Here is a 13,888-nt window from a genome sequence, read left to right as displayed (position 1 = left end):
ATAGGCTTGGCTAAGTTTTTTTGGTCCAAGGATAATCCTTCGATCGTTGGATTAAAATCCTCCGAATCGTTGGATTCAAAGGATTTAATCGGTCGATCGAAGGATTATTCCTTCGATCGTTCCATCGCAGTTTTTGCGCAAAATCCTTCGACTTCGATATTCGAAGTCGAAGGATTTTCATTCCCAGTCGATTTCCCAATAATTAACCCTCGATATTCGACCCTTGATGCATCTGCCCCAAAGTCTTATAAAAAATCATTTAAATATGAATTAAAGCTAATAAGATTGTTTTGCATCCAATAATGATTCATTATATCTTAGTTGGGATCAAGTACAAGGTACTGAATTATTATAACAGAGAAAAAGGAAATCATTTTTAAAAATTTTAATGATTTGATTAGAATGGAGTCTATGGGAAATGGCCTTTCCATAAGGCCTTTCCATAATTTGAGGCTTTCTGGATAACGGGTTTCAGGATAACGGATCCCACACCTGTACAAGGAATAAAATCGGACCGTCTATGGCCATCTTAACCCATATGTAATAAAAGTTTGATGCTTGCTTTTATACAGGTAACCAGTACATTTTAACTGCTGATGTGTTGCTATGGGTTAGTGCACCTGGGAGAATTTTTTATTACATAACCCCATATAAGGGTATAAATTAGGGATGCACCAAAACCAAATTTTTTTGGATTTGGCCGAATCCCGAATCCGTTGTGAAAGATTCGGCCGAATACCAAACTGAATTTGAACTCTAATTTGTATATGCAAATTTTTTGGAAAAAGAGTGAAGAGAACTGTGTGTGCAGTGTTCAGTTAAAAAATTTTGACGTCCCTGTTTGTGTGACGAAAAGTTACGTGATTTTTTGGATTCGGTTTTTCTTTTGCCAGACACGTGGGGGTACATTTACTAAGGGTCAAATATCGAGGGTTAATTAACCCTCGATATTCGACCATCAAAGTAAAATCCTTCGACTTCGAATGTCGAAGGATTTAACGCAAATACTTTGATCGAAGGAAAAATCGTTTGATCAAACAGTTTGAAGGATTTTAATCCATTGATCGAATGATTTTCCTTCGATCAAAAAAAGGTTAGAAAGCTTATGGGGAAGGTCCCCATAGGCTAACATTGTAGCTCGGTAGGTTTAAAGTGCCGAAGTAGGTAGTCGAAGTTTTTAAAGAGACAGTACTTCGACTATCAAATGGTCGAATAGTCTAACCATTTTTAGTTCGAATCGTTCGATTCAAAGTCGTAGTCGAAGGTCGAAGTAGCCTATTCGATGGTCGAAGTACCCAAAAACAACCTCGAAAAATTTGACGTTTCTTTACTTCGAATCGTTCACTCGAGCTTAGTAAATGTGCCCCTTGGATTCGGCCTGAATGCGAAAAAGGCTAAATCTTGGCCTAATCCCGAATCGAATCCTGGATTCAGTGCATCCCTAGTTCTAATTACTGATGTTTTACAATGTTTTGACCAGTATATACTTTAATGCTTGGATCACTTACCCAGCAATATACCTTATTTAATGAGGATAGGCAATAATTGAGGTAGTAATAGGTGCATTTAGCCTGCACTTTCTTCGACAGAATGTACCCTAATAAATCTACTATGTATAGTAAACAAAGAGGGTAATGCATATGTTACTTACCTATCAATGTCAAACGTCATATCTTCCCTGTACATTGACTTTAATGAGATTACTAAAGTAATTATTTCTCTACTGGGTAACTCTAAGTGATGTGTTGATCATCAGCTAAACAATCCATGCATATGTGTCATGTAAACCCAAATGTGACCTACATCATGCATCTGTTCATTTATGTGGGAATGCTGAATAATGTTAGCAGCAGAGTGGTACTTTTATCAATGTTCCTGTACACTTCTGTTTTCTTCCTGATAGTGGTATAAATTTCTACTGCAATGTAATTATTATTTTATTTGTCTTAAACTGCCAAACATTGATCATGCACTTCTCAGCTGATTGTCTCTCCTTAGCCTGCCTCAATCTGAGTCCTTATTTTCTCTCAGTGACATCAGCCTGTTGCTGTGGGAATGGATGGCATTTCACAATGGATAATCTACTAGAACAGAGACGGAAAAGCAGACGAGGAAGGAGTAAAAACTAAAAGCAACTGCAAAAGAAGACAACACATTCCCAGGTAAGATCTTTCATTATCTGAAAGAGCAGTAGCAGGTTTATGTATTAGTCTGAAGCAGTTTTAATTACGGCTGTGACCCTGATCAAACAGGGTCTGATATTAATGTTACTCCACATGCTTGTTTATTTCTTAAAAATACTTTGTTGTGTCTTATGATGTAGTGAGAAACGCAATTATTGGCTGGGCACTGGGAGCATTAGATACAGTCTGTTTAACCTGCCTTCATTCTCAGATACAAAATAGCTTTGTTAAAAGGGTCTACTTTCTTTTCCTTCTCACACATTTTCCTTGCATAATATCACAAGTGATATGTAGTAACGTTAAAAAATGGTAAACGTAATTGCCAAAGCCTATAAAATTCTTTTAAGCTCAGTGGCCTCTCCTATTTCGGAAAATGCCTTTTGTACTACATGGGACAAAGAATTAAATATTAATACATCAGATCATATGTGGGAATCTATATTTAAATCAATCCATAAATTATCAAGCGCCTCAAAGACTAGGGAGGCATCTTATAAACTGGTCACCAGATGGCACCTTATTCCTGCCAAATTAAATAGAATATCCCCCAATTTCCCAATTAACTGTTGGAGATGCAAGGTAAATATAGGTACACATGACCATACATGGCTGACATGTCCATATTTAACCACATACGGGGAAGAAATTATTAAAGTGATAAATAAAGTTACCAATAGTAACTTTTGAATAGAAAATCATGCTTTAATCCTGTTGAATATCCACCCTGGTTCTGACAAGATACTGACTGACCCCCTCACACTAAATTTATTCCACTCGGCTAGGGCACTGATTCCTCTAAAATGGAAATCTACCAATCCCCCAACGCTTTCCGAGTGGTTAAATAAAGTAGAAGAAATCAGATGCCTAGAAGAGCTAACTCACATTATACAAAATAGGATTATTTGGCGACCTTGGATTGAATATTTAGAGAACTGCTAATTTGTATGGAAGTAAAATTAAAATATGGTTGTACTACTGGATCGAATGCTATTTTAAATACAAACTGCAAGGAATTTATGTGATCCCCCCTCCCCTCTCTTATATCCCCTTTTTTCTTTCTCTATCCCCCCCATTCATAATGTATTAGAATTTAAATAAAGAAAATACAAAAACAAAAATGGTAAACGTGCTCTCATTTGATAAATGTCTTAGATGGGTATGAGGGTAGCCTGACCAATACAGATTTTAAGTAAATGAAGGTTTTTTCTGACAGCACTAGAATGGAGAGATTGCATTGACTTCCCAGCGCTTATCTGTCATATGTGCATACTAATTGTGCATTTAATCAGTGAACCTATGATTATCTGTGGCAACATAAAACATTTGTCTACAAGATCAAAATTACAGCGGTAATAGAATTAGTCTTGGAACGTACAGTGATATTAGATGTCATCGCACGGGCCAGAAAATAATTGTAAACTGAGCCAAAATACCTGAAAGGCAACAGATTAGCATTATCAAACACAAGTGGTAAATTGTAGATTGATTTTGTTTGTGGTTAACGTTTCCACTTCAGATGTGACCAATTTATACTGAAAAGGCATGCAGGAAAGTTATATCTGGCAAAAACACAGATATAAACAGATAAAAGCATGGTGTATGATTACAGATGAGCAAATTGATTGCCAGATCTTGACAATTTATAAGAAATAAATTAATTCACATTTCTTTTTAATGCTGATTCCCCCCACCCCCTCTTATGAATGTGTGTACATATGGTCAGTAGAAGGCTTCTGCCAAGAATAATTAATAAAAAGCAGATAAGCAGTTTTCAGTATTAATTATGTCTTTAAGGCAAACTCATATTTCAGTCTATGGAGCTACTAAAGAAACTTTATCTTCTTATTCCTGCTTATTGTATCTACCTGCTGCAAGGTCATTTCTAAATATATACTGTGTATGTATATATATATATATATATATATATATATATATATTTCTTTCCCTGATGAAATCTCCAAGATGGAGCTGAAACGTTGGATTTAATAAAACCTCCTTTGCATCAACTTCTTTTTGTTTGAAATTCCTTGGAGTGCTGTCACACTGCATGACTATTTATTGATTTTTTCGACCAGCACCCAGGTTAAGTTTTTGGCTGATGGTGTGCGTCCTAACGAACTGACTGTATGTATATATATATATCCAACAAAGAAGGTCCGCACTCTCAGGTCTTAAATAAAAATTAAATATCGTTTATTAACTTAAGGACCATATCTAATAATTTAATAAGTTAATAAACCATATTTGATTTTTATTTAAGACCTGAGAAATAGACCATAGAAATTCTAAAAAATGTTGGACACTACACCCAGGCACGTTTGCACCAAGTTACGTGAGTGCTGACTCCTCCTCAGATCGCTATATATATATATATATATATATATATATATATATATATATATATATATATATATATATATATACAGTATATATATTACAGCTTTTATGTTGTATCATATTTGCAAATGAAGAGATGATTTTCAATAATTTTTCATTGATTTTCATAATCAAAATGAAAAAAAGGATTCCACTGTACTTTAAAAGTTGCAGCAAAATCTGTGTATTATATATCTTATGAAGTTGACATATCATGGGCCAGTTTGCAACTTCTTACATGTAGTGAAAAAAATATTTGTCATACTGCTTGTTTGAGGGCTGGATTATATTATAATGATATCATAAAGTCTATAGAGCCCTTAAACAAACTTGGGGCCATAATAATCTCTTTCTAGGACCATATCCAGCTCACATTCCTCCAGTTAGACAAGCCTGTCCAGTGTTGGGCTGGGGGGTCTGTGCCCACCAGAGGTGCCACATCAGGGGACCACACATATCCACCCCATCACCAGCCACAACTCTCCTACCGTCAGACAGCACAAAGTTTTAGGCAGGGGGAAATGGATCTGGGCTGGGCCCACTGGGTTTTTTCCCAGTGTCCTGCTGTCCCAGTGCAAGCCCTGGAGCTGTCTTAGGTGAAGAAGTATCCTTTAAGGTATCCAACATGTTTTGTTTGTGTGCTGTACTATAAATGTAGTCTGTAGACTATAATGTAGTCTGTTGTTATTTGAGGAGCTCAGCTATTTTGTTGTCAACTGACATTATGAGAGCTTTGAGATATTATAATGAGATATGATGATGGTCTTTAATACATCCTAGGAACTATTATTCAAGAGTTTCCAAAGCCCGTTATTGTTATTGATATGAGTTTTCTTGCACTCACCATCTAAACTGTACCACTGGTGCAAGATGTGTCTCCATCTATAGGTCACCTCCCCCTCAGCTGGAAAACCTTCTGAGAGTGTATTGTCCTATTGAAGTAGCTTCCCGTCTGTCTCAGATACATCCACTTGTACTTAATAAATTACAGGGATCAGATGGGAAACTAAAACAAATGGTTGTGAATTGCATTGCTTATTAATTTGCATCCTGCTCCAGGGAGGAGCATAGAAATTAAAATCATTAAAATGAAACCGGTTACGCTGTACAGTGAGTTTTTCCAAGAAAGCATCAAGAGCGATTCAGCATTGGCAAGCAGATCCCTACTGGTCTGTTCACACTTTACACCTTTGTTTCTAAAAAAGATTCATAGAGGTAAATATTTGTATAGCCTGCTCTACTGCTTAAGGGGCATAGATGAAACTGAAAAGGTTGCACTACTTAGTATGTTTTTGTAAAGCAAGCAGTATTTAAAATATTCTATTATAAGGGATTAAGGAAGGGTATTTTCCACTTCCAGGGCTGGAACTAATGAAGAAAGAGATACTAAGGAAATGCTGCAGTAACTGCTGCAATAATGTAATATAATATAATCTTATTACTATCGGAATGAGAAATAATTATTGATTGGGATAAATACTCTTTGGAACTGTAATCATATCTCATAAATGTAGATTTAAATGTATATATATATATATATATATATATATATATATATATATATATATATATATATATATATATATATATATATATGCATAGATTTGTTTGGCTACTGCAAGTGTCTAGCACGTCGATCCAATAAAACAAGTTTTATTTTGATAAATCCCAGTGTGCGTCAGCTTTCTACAGGAATATATATATATATATGCATAGATTTGTTTGGCTCCTGCAAGTGTCTAGCGATTTTGGTTTAGGAAAATAATTTTTATCCTGCCAAAATATTGAGAGATGTTATAGTTTATCTGATAGGATTATTTTCATGAATACTTAATTGGGATTTTATTCCAATATTTTTATGGACTATTTAAGACTGGATTTAATGAAGCTCAATCTACCAATCACAAGTAAAGGGGCTATACATCTTTGAATTGTTTTGTTTTTCATTTTTTATTATTTGTTGTTTTTGGCTTATTTAGCTGTTTTTATTCAGCAGCTCTCCAGTTTGTAATTTCTAGGGTTTCTAGGCTTTACATTTTTACATCCTTTCATTACAAAGACATACAGTACCTTAGAAAATGGCATACATTCTACCTACAAACTCAATACAAGACAATACAAAAAAGTTTTTCAAGTGTGATCTCTACTGAATTAAATTTTTAAAAATGTTGCATGTTATGCATCTTAAATATCTTTGGTATTATTCTGTTAAGACCGCAAATAATTGATTAAAGATTGAAAAATGCATAAATAATTATTAAACACAATTAGGACTTTTGGAAATATTATTTGCATCCTGACTTTCATATATTTACCTTTTATAGAGCTCAGTGTTTATTCTTGTACAAACAAACATGCTTCCTTCAGTCAGTTTAGAATCCATTTTCAAGGGCTCTTTAATTTGGCAAAATTGATTTTTAATCATGAAACCATGTTTCCTGGAAGGTGAAACCTAAAGTAACAATTCTACATCTCAAAAGCCTTAAGGAAACTGCAAATACTTGTTCATAATCAGACATCTTTAAGTGCCTTTCATTTAAAATGGTTTGTGTAGGAAAGAAAACAACAATGCAGAAAATTAAGGACTACACCATTTTGCAATTTAGCGTAATAATTAGTGATGATTTTGCTGAAGGTCAGAACGTATAAAATGTGCTTAACTTGTTCAGCATATTTAAACCCCCATTTAACTGATACATCAGATTTAAATCTGTAATGGTTAACAAGTATCATGTTGCTATGTTGTGTGCATAATTTTCCATTTTATAAAAAGCAGCTGTGGTCTACATACGGTGTTCCCAGTTTTATTGTGGTGCTCTGGACACACAGGTTGGGATCAAACATTTGGGACTGAGGAAGGGCATATTGTTGTCCCGAAATGTTTGATCCTAATCTGTGTGTCCAGAGCACCACAATAAAGCTGGAAACACCTCACTTTTTAACTACATCCAATGCTATAATCACTGGTGAGGGAAGAGGCCAGCACCAATACCTCCATCCCCACAATGTTGTTTTATGCTATCTGCTCTGCCTTTTGAATATAAGCCTAGTAGGGTTTTTTTATGGGTATTTTAAGCATTTGAAAATTGCTGCTAGTTGCCCTTACGGTATTTAATCATATGCTGGGGGGGGGGGGCTGTGTTATCTACAGGAATATGGTTTTAAGTGTATTTTTTAATGAGTTTTTCACTTATGAATGATATCCCTGCAGTGAACATCAACCATTTGGTTTTCAGGTGTGCTACCAAAATTAATGTGTACATGGTTTTGTGGTAACATGGATGTGGTTTAAATTGACGTGGTTTAAAAACAGGGAGTGGCTAACTCTGGCTTCCATTATCGGCCCACCAACATGAAGGCCAGAAAAATTCCAGCCCTCGCTACAGAAGTTGGACAGAACTGTGCTATATAATCTGTTTATAATGCATTTTCTAAGGCCAAATGAACAAACCTTCAATAATATATATTTCTATAATTTGAAGGTTCAGATCATGTTCTCTTTTTTTACATTTTGTGATTACATCAATATTCCTCCTATTCCTTAGTACAGGAGTGCCCATACTTTACTAATACGAGGTCTACTTTTAGTGATGTTGTCCCATTAGGATCTACATCCATAAAAGCATTGTTAGCATTCTGTTTCATGGAAAATATTACTTATGAGAAAATGTATACTGTTATATTAAATAAACAGCAATTTGTTATGTAACCTTAATTTAATAAATATCTGAATGAAAAGCATGAAACAGGAGGGTGATTTAGACAAGCTGTTTGTTGACAGTGTCTTGAGATCTACTGATCACCAGCTAAAGCTCTATTGGTAGATCCCGATCTACCTTTTGGACACCCCTGCCTTAGTACCATAACAGAACAATGATAGAGGGAGCAAAACATACAGTCTGGGGCTATCAGTACAGAATTATAGGTAGACAGTAGACAGGTATCTGTGCATCTGTGTATGTGTGCCATGTTTATTTGGTGGTGGGTTTATGACATGGACAATGACCCTCAATCCTTTAGGAGATATCCAAGGCCAAACACAAAGCAAATTGCTACTCTTTTTAGCAGGATGACTTTCTTCTCTGTATATTGAAGTTGCCAGGGCAACTTAGATTCTTGTTAAATGTATACTATTTATGTTTTTATGTTTTGCTTCCACTGGAAGGTTTAGTAAGGCAGCACATTGTTGTTGAAATTACATTTTAGTAGTTTTTTTTTTGCATGTGTTCTTAGAACATTATATATTTCCGCAAATCATGTGAGCTGTGTTGATTTCCTTCTGCTTACAAAGTATCACTTGATCAGGTTTTTATGGCACAATTTCATAACTGAACTAGGCCTTAGTTGCTGCCCTTCACTGTAAACATATTTATTTTCTTAGAATGAAAGGTACTTGTTATAAACAGTCCAAACAACAAAGTTAAATAATAACTGAGAACCCAACCACTTCATCCAGTAAAGTTGTGGGGCCACTCATAATTAATATTAAATACAATTAGACCACGTAATTTTTTTAAATTCGATTCTTCCAGTAGCTTTAAAATAAATAATAAAATAAATACAATTTTCTCATACATTATATCATAAGTAAGCTGGCATCTATGCATGCATATACCAACAGGCACCATGAGGAACCATGTTTAAAGCAAACTCTCAGCTAATGCGTTATTGGTGTATTGTTATGTTGGCTGTTCAGAACCAGTTTGTTGTGTGTGTCATCACATGTTAAAATATGCAAAATTCCTTTTTCTTTATCTTTATACTTACATATATTTGGGATTTGGTTTTTAAACAGATATGTTTATTCTGTGTATGTTTGTTGGGTGCATTGGTGGTCTCTAAAACACATTGTGTGGAAATGGGGCATATGTATTTTTGATGTGTGGGTCTGGAGATTTAAAAATATACTTTGTATCATCTTGGGTAGGTCAGCTCTTTATAATTGGGGAATTATGTTGGTATTACATATTATGATGCTATTCACTTTTTTGCAACGTTGTCTATGGAGTGTTGTGAAGCTTACAAGTAATGTTGTTTCAATTAAGCCTGGTGAGGAGCTATTTTATGGATATCAGATCTTTTTAGACTGAAACTATTTTCCCAGTACAGGAGCAGGATCTGTTATCTAGAATACTCAGGACCTAGGGTTTTCTGGATAACAGGTATCTCTGTAAATTGGATTGCCATACCATTAGTCTGCTAAAAACATCTAGACATTAAATAAACCCAATAGGATTGTTTTGTCTTCAATAAGGATTAATTATATCTTAGTTGAGATCAGATACAAGGTACTGTTTTATTATTACAGAGAAAAAGGAAAGGTGGCCTTCCCCTAATTTGGAACTTTCTGGATAAGGGGTTTCTGGATAATGGATCCCATACTTGTATTTGAAACTATTTACCTTCTTTATTTACTAACCAGTTCTAATTTAGTGTTTAAATAATTGGTTTAGCTGGGTTCATAATCCATATTCTCCTTCTATTGTTCCTTTGCCAATAGTTCCCTTGATCTTACTGAACAAAGGTAGTATACTGTAATATGCATAATACACATGTATATTTATTAAATGAAAGCTTATATTTTCAAATAGCATTTTCAATTTTTACTCTTGTGATTATTCCTTAAGATATTCTTTTCTGTCCCTTGGCTAGGCCTATAGGTAAATAAACATCCAACAAGTTTATTGTTTAGTCACCTTTCATAATCAGATAAAATTGACATTAATTCTAGTTTTGCATGTTCGTTGTCATCAGCAAATATAGTGCATTTAATAACCGCTTGTACATCAATACCAAAATAAAAGGGGTCTGCAAGATCTGTTTTGAAAACCATGAGTACTAATTATGATGCAGATATCCAAAACATGATCCTGCAAGTGATCTCTAAACAAATCTTCAAACAACTTTCCCACTATATATATCGAACCGACAAATCTATGATTAACAGGCTGAGACTGCATACTGATTTTGGATTACTTCTAGTACAACAGCTCAATTCCAGTTTGTTGGTATTACAGAAAAGAAAAAAAATACTGCTTTGCTAAAACTGAGAGTAAGCTCCGAGGTCTAACAAATGAAGACCATTAGGCCCCAGAAAATTCCATTATACAGAAACCCATCCTATATAATAAAGTTGAAGTGTCTCTGCGTCCAGTCCCTGTGTCCGTGGGATTGCGCTACTGCGCTTGTGCCCCACGGACCGTCTCTGGCGCTATTGCGCATGTGCCCCACGGACCGTCTCTGGCGAATTTTCTACATATGTTCTAGCGCCCGTTAATTTAACGGGCTTAATGTCTAGTTATCTATAAAGCTCAGAATTATGGCCATGTCCCATAGACCTTAATTTAAGCAAATATTCTAATTAAAAAAAATCTGTAATACATTTTATCCCAAGGTGCAAGTGTCATGGACAATGTGAATATTTATTACTTTAATACCCCATTTTCATTTGCATTACCAAACCATATTTTTTTTATAATTCTGTTGTAAACTAAAAAAACAGAAAAATAAACAATTTCATGTCAAGTTGAGGAGGAATGTGAAAAATGCCTTAAACATAAAAAATGCCCCCAGGTGATGCTACCATATGAATATTGCAGAATATGAAAAGTATTACTGTATTTTAGTATTACTGTAAGTGAACAGAGCTTCTCATTATCATTTATCTACCTGCACATTTTCAATGCAAATCATAGTTTTTAACCCAAAATGCAGTGTTGTTTCCTTGAATTCTAGCATCATTGTGGCTTGCTGTAATTGCCCCGATGCATCAAGGCACATGCAATGGAGAGGTACAGGGATCAATTTAGAGATGTTTGTGGCCCTCCTGACATTCAAGTTTTTTTGGAGAAAAAACGCGAATCGAGTTTGAGCAAATTAGGATCCAATTTAAATCCATCCAAGCTGAGTTATAGATTGTAAACTGTTTTGTCTTGATGATTCAAATGCTTTTTTAAGGGTATCTGTATTAGTTTAGTGCGCTGCTAAAAACATGCTTTGTTCTCTGATGCCTAATTACCCATGGTGGACATACACTGTAAGATGATGGCCGCATACTGTAAGATTTGCTAGGTTGGCTAGGTCGCCAAAAGAGCAAATCTTCCTTCTAACAGGCCCACCTTGCACGGGTAATGGTAATGCAATGAAGGGGATACGAAAAGTTAGAGCGAGGATCACATCAATCCTCAATTTGTGGCCAGATATCGATCGGGGAGGCCTGTTGGAAGGCCCCATACACATCTAAAGAACCCGAATCAGCAGCTTAAATCTGCTTGTGTATGGCCACCAAAAAGCAAATCAGGCTTTAAAGGAAAATTCAACCCTAAAGTTAAAAACCCCCTACCCTACATAGACCCCCTCTCTCCTCCCCCCATCCTTAGTGTTACCCCGGGCAAATGCCCCTAACATTTTACTTACCCCTCTGTGCAGATTCAGGCTTCGGAGTTCACGAGCGCCATCTTCTTCTCTTCGGAAGTCTTTGGAATGAGACCGGCATGTCGGCGCATGCTCAGTTGGAGATATTTTCGGTCTTGCGACAACTGCGCATGCACCCAAACTCACAAAAATTGCAGAAGCACCGGTCTCATTATGAAGACTACTGAAGCCTCTGAAGATGGCACCCGTGAACTCCGATGCCTGCATCTGCACAGAGGGGTAATTAAAACGTTGGGGGAATTTGCCCAGGGTAACACTTAGGCTGGGAGGAGGATGGAGGGGGTCTATGTAGGGTAGGGGTTTTCTAACTTTAGGGTTGACTCCTCCTTTAAAATTAGAATTATTTCATAAAAATGGAGTCTACGGGAGATTACCCTCCCTTAATTCGGAGCTTTCTGGATAACAGATCCTATACCTGTATATCTTTTGTCACAACCAAATGTGATAGAAATACAACAGATTAATCATACAATGGGACATTATTGTTACTTATTAATGTATATTATCAATCACTGCATGAGCAGATAAAGTAGTGTATTGTTGGAGGGAAATGATTATGTTATACTGTAGTTATTATTTTGTGCTTGCATAATTCTCATTCTTGTGCTTTTTCTTTCCCGGTAAACTCAATGGCCCTTTATTGCTTTAGGACAAGGATTGTAGATAGCGCACTTAGGATCCGTCACCATTTTTACATTTACTGTACCACTGCTATCCATGGAAGATTTTATCATATTTAACTATAGGAGTACAGAGAAATAAGTTGCACAACATAAAGAAAATTCACTGAACTTATAAAATACATAAATAAATGTATTCTGAACCTCTATTGTTGCAGACCATAAACCACTGTTGTTGAAGCTTGCATGAAGAATAGAATTGTGTGATGTCAGTATCCCACTATCAACCTTTACTTTTTACTCTGGAGAAGTGAGGCTTATTAGGGGACATTATAATTCTATAAATTCTTTAGAAGGTTTTCTAGATAGATAGTGGGGGGTTGTTTTCACACAGAAAAGAAAAAAGGACAACAGTCCACCCCTTTAGACTGGATCTGAAGCAATGCAAAAGGTTTTTTACAGTGAGGGTAGTAAGGATCAATTACATGGTAAACAAATATATTACTTATATGCGTATGCCTTGCTTTATTTTGCATAGAGCGATATCACAATCTTCTGCTCCTCTCCCCCTCTCCTCAAGCTTGGCACAAGCATGGCACAATAAATCAATGCCTAGAATGCACAAGGTTAGTTTATTATTGTCCCAGTCTGTGATGATGCGGAAAGGTTGGACTGCACATAACAATTCAAGATGGCAACCAAAATGGAGAAAGATGGTAGACACTGGTAATCTCCTCTAGGAGAGAGGTGTTTGAAAAAAACTAGGAGAAGAATATTGTGCTATACGTAAAAAGTAATATTTGGTTTTTTTAATATATCAAAATATATATATGCAAAAAAAGGACCTTGTAAAACAGATTTACTCAGATCCCATATACTCCCTTATAGTTTAGTTGAAAGTTAAGTAAAGTCCACTTAAAGGAATAGTTCAGTGTGAAAATAAAAACTCTGTAAATAGATAGGCTGTGCAAAATAAAAAATGTTTCTAATATAGTTAGTTAGCCAAAAATGTAATGTATAAAGGCTAGAGTGAACAGATCTCCAATAAAACAGCCAGACTCCAACTTCCTGCTTTTCAGCTCTATAACTCTGAGTTAGTCAGCGACTTGAAGGGAGGCCACATGGTACATTTTTGTTCATTGAGTTTGTAATTGATCCTCAGCATTCAGCTCAGATTCAAAATCAACAGATATGACCCATGTGGCCCCCCTCAAGTCTCTGATTGGTTACTGCCTGGTAACCAGGGTAACCAGTCAGTGTAAACCAAGAGAGCTG

General features: G+C 35.7%; 1 protein-coding gene across 1 annotated transcript in view; it reads left to right on the top strand.

The window, feature by feature from the left end:
• The first annotated feature begins 2,076 nt into the window (after window positions 1-2,076).
• The window catches only part of esr1.L (estrogen receptor 1 L homeolog), a 118,047-nt gene continuing 106,235 nt past the window's right edge, over window positions 2,077-13,888 (top strand). The window contains 1 exon segment of the mRNA NM_001089617.1: window positions 2,077-2,162. The gene's annotated coding sequence lies outside the window, so the exon portion shown is untranslated.

This window comes from Xenopus laevis, chromosome 5L (assembly GCF_017654675.1).
Source record: "Xenopus laevis strain J_2021 chromosome 5L, Xenopus_laevis_v10.1, whole genome shotgun sequence".
NCBI lineage: Eukaryota > Metazoa > Chordata > Amphibia > Anura > Pipidae > Xenopus > Xenopus laevis.
This window is presented reverse-complemented; position numbering and strand designations above follow the sequence as displayed.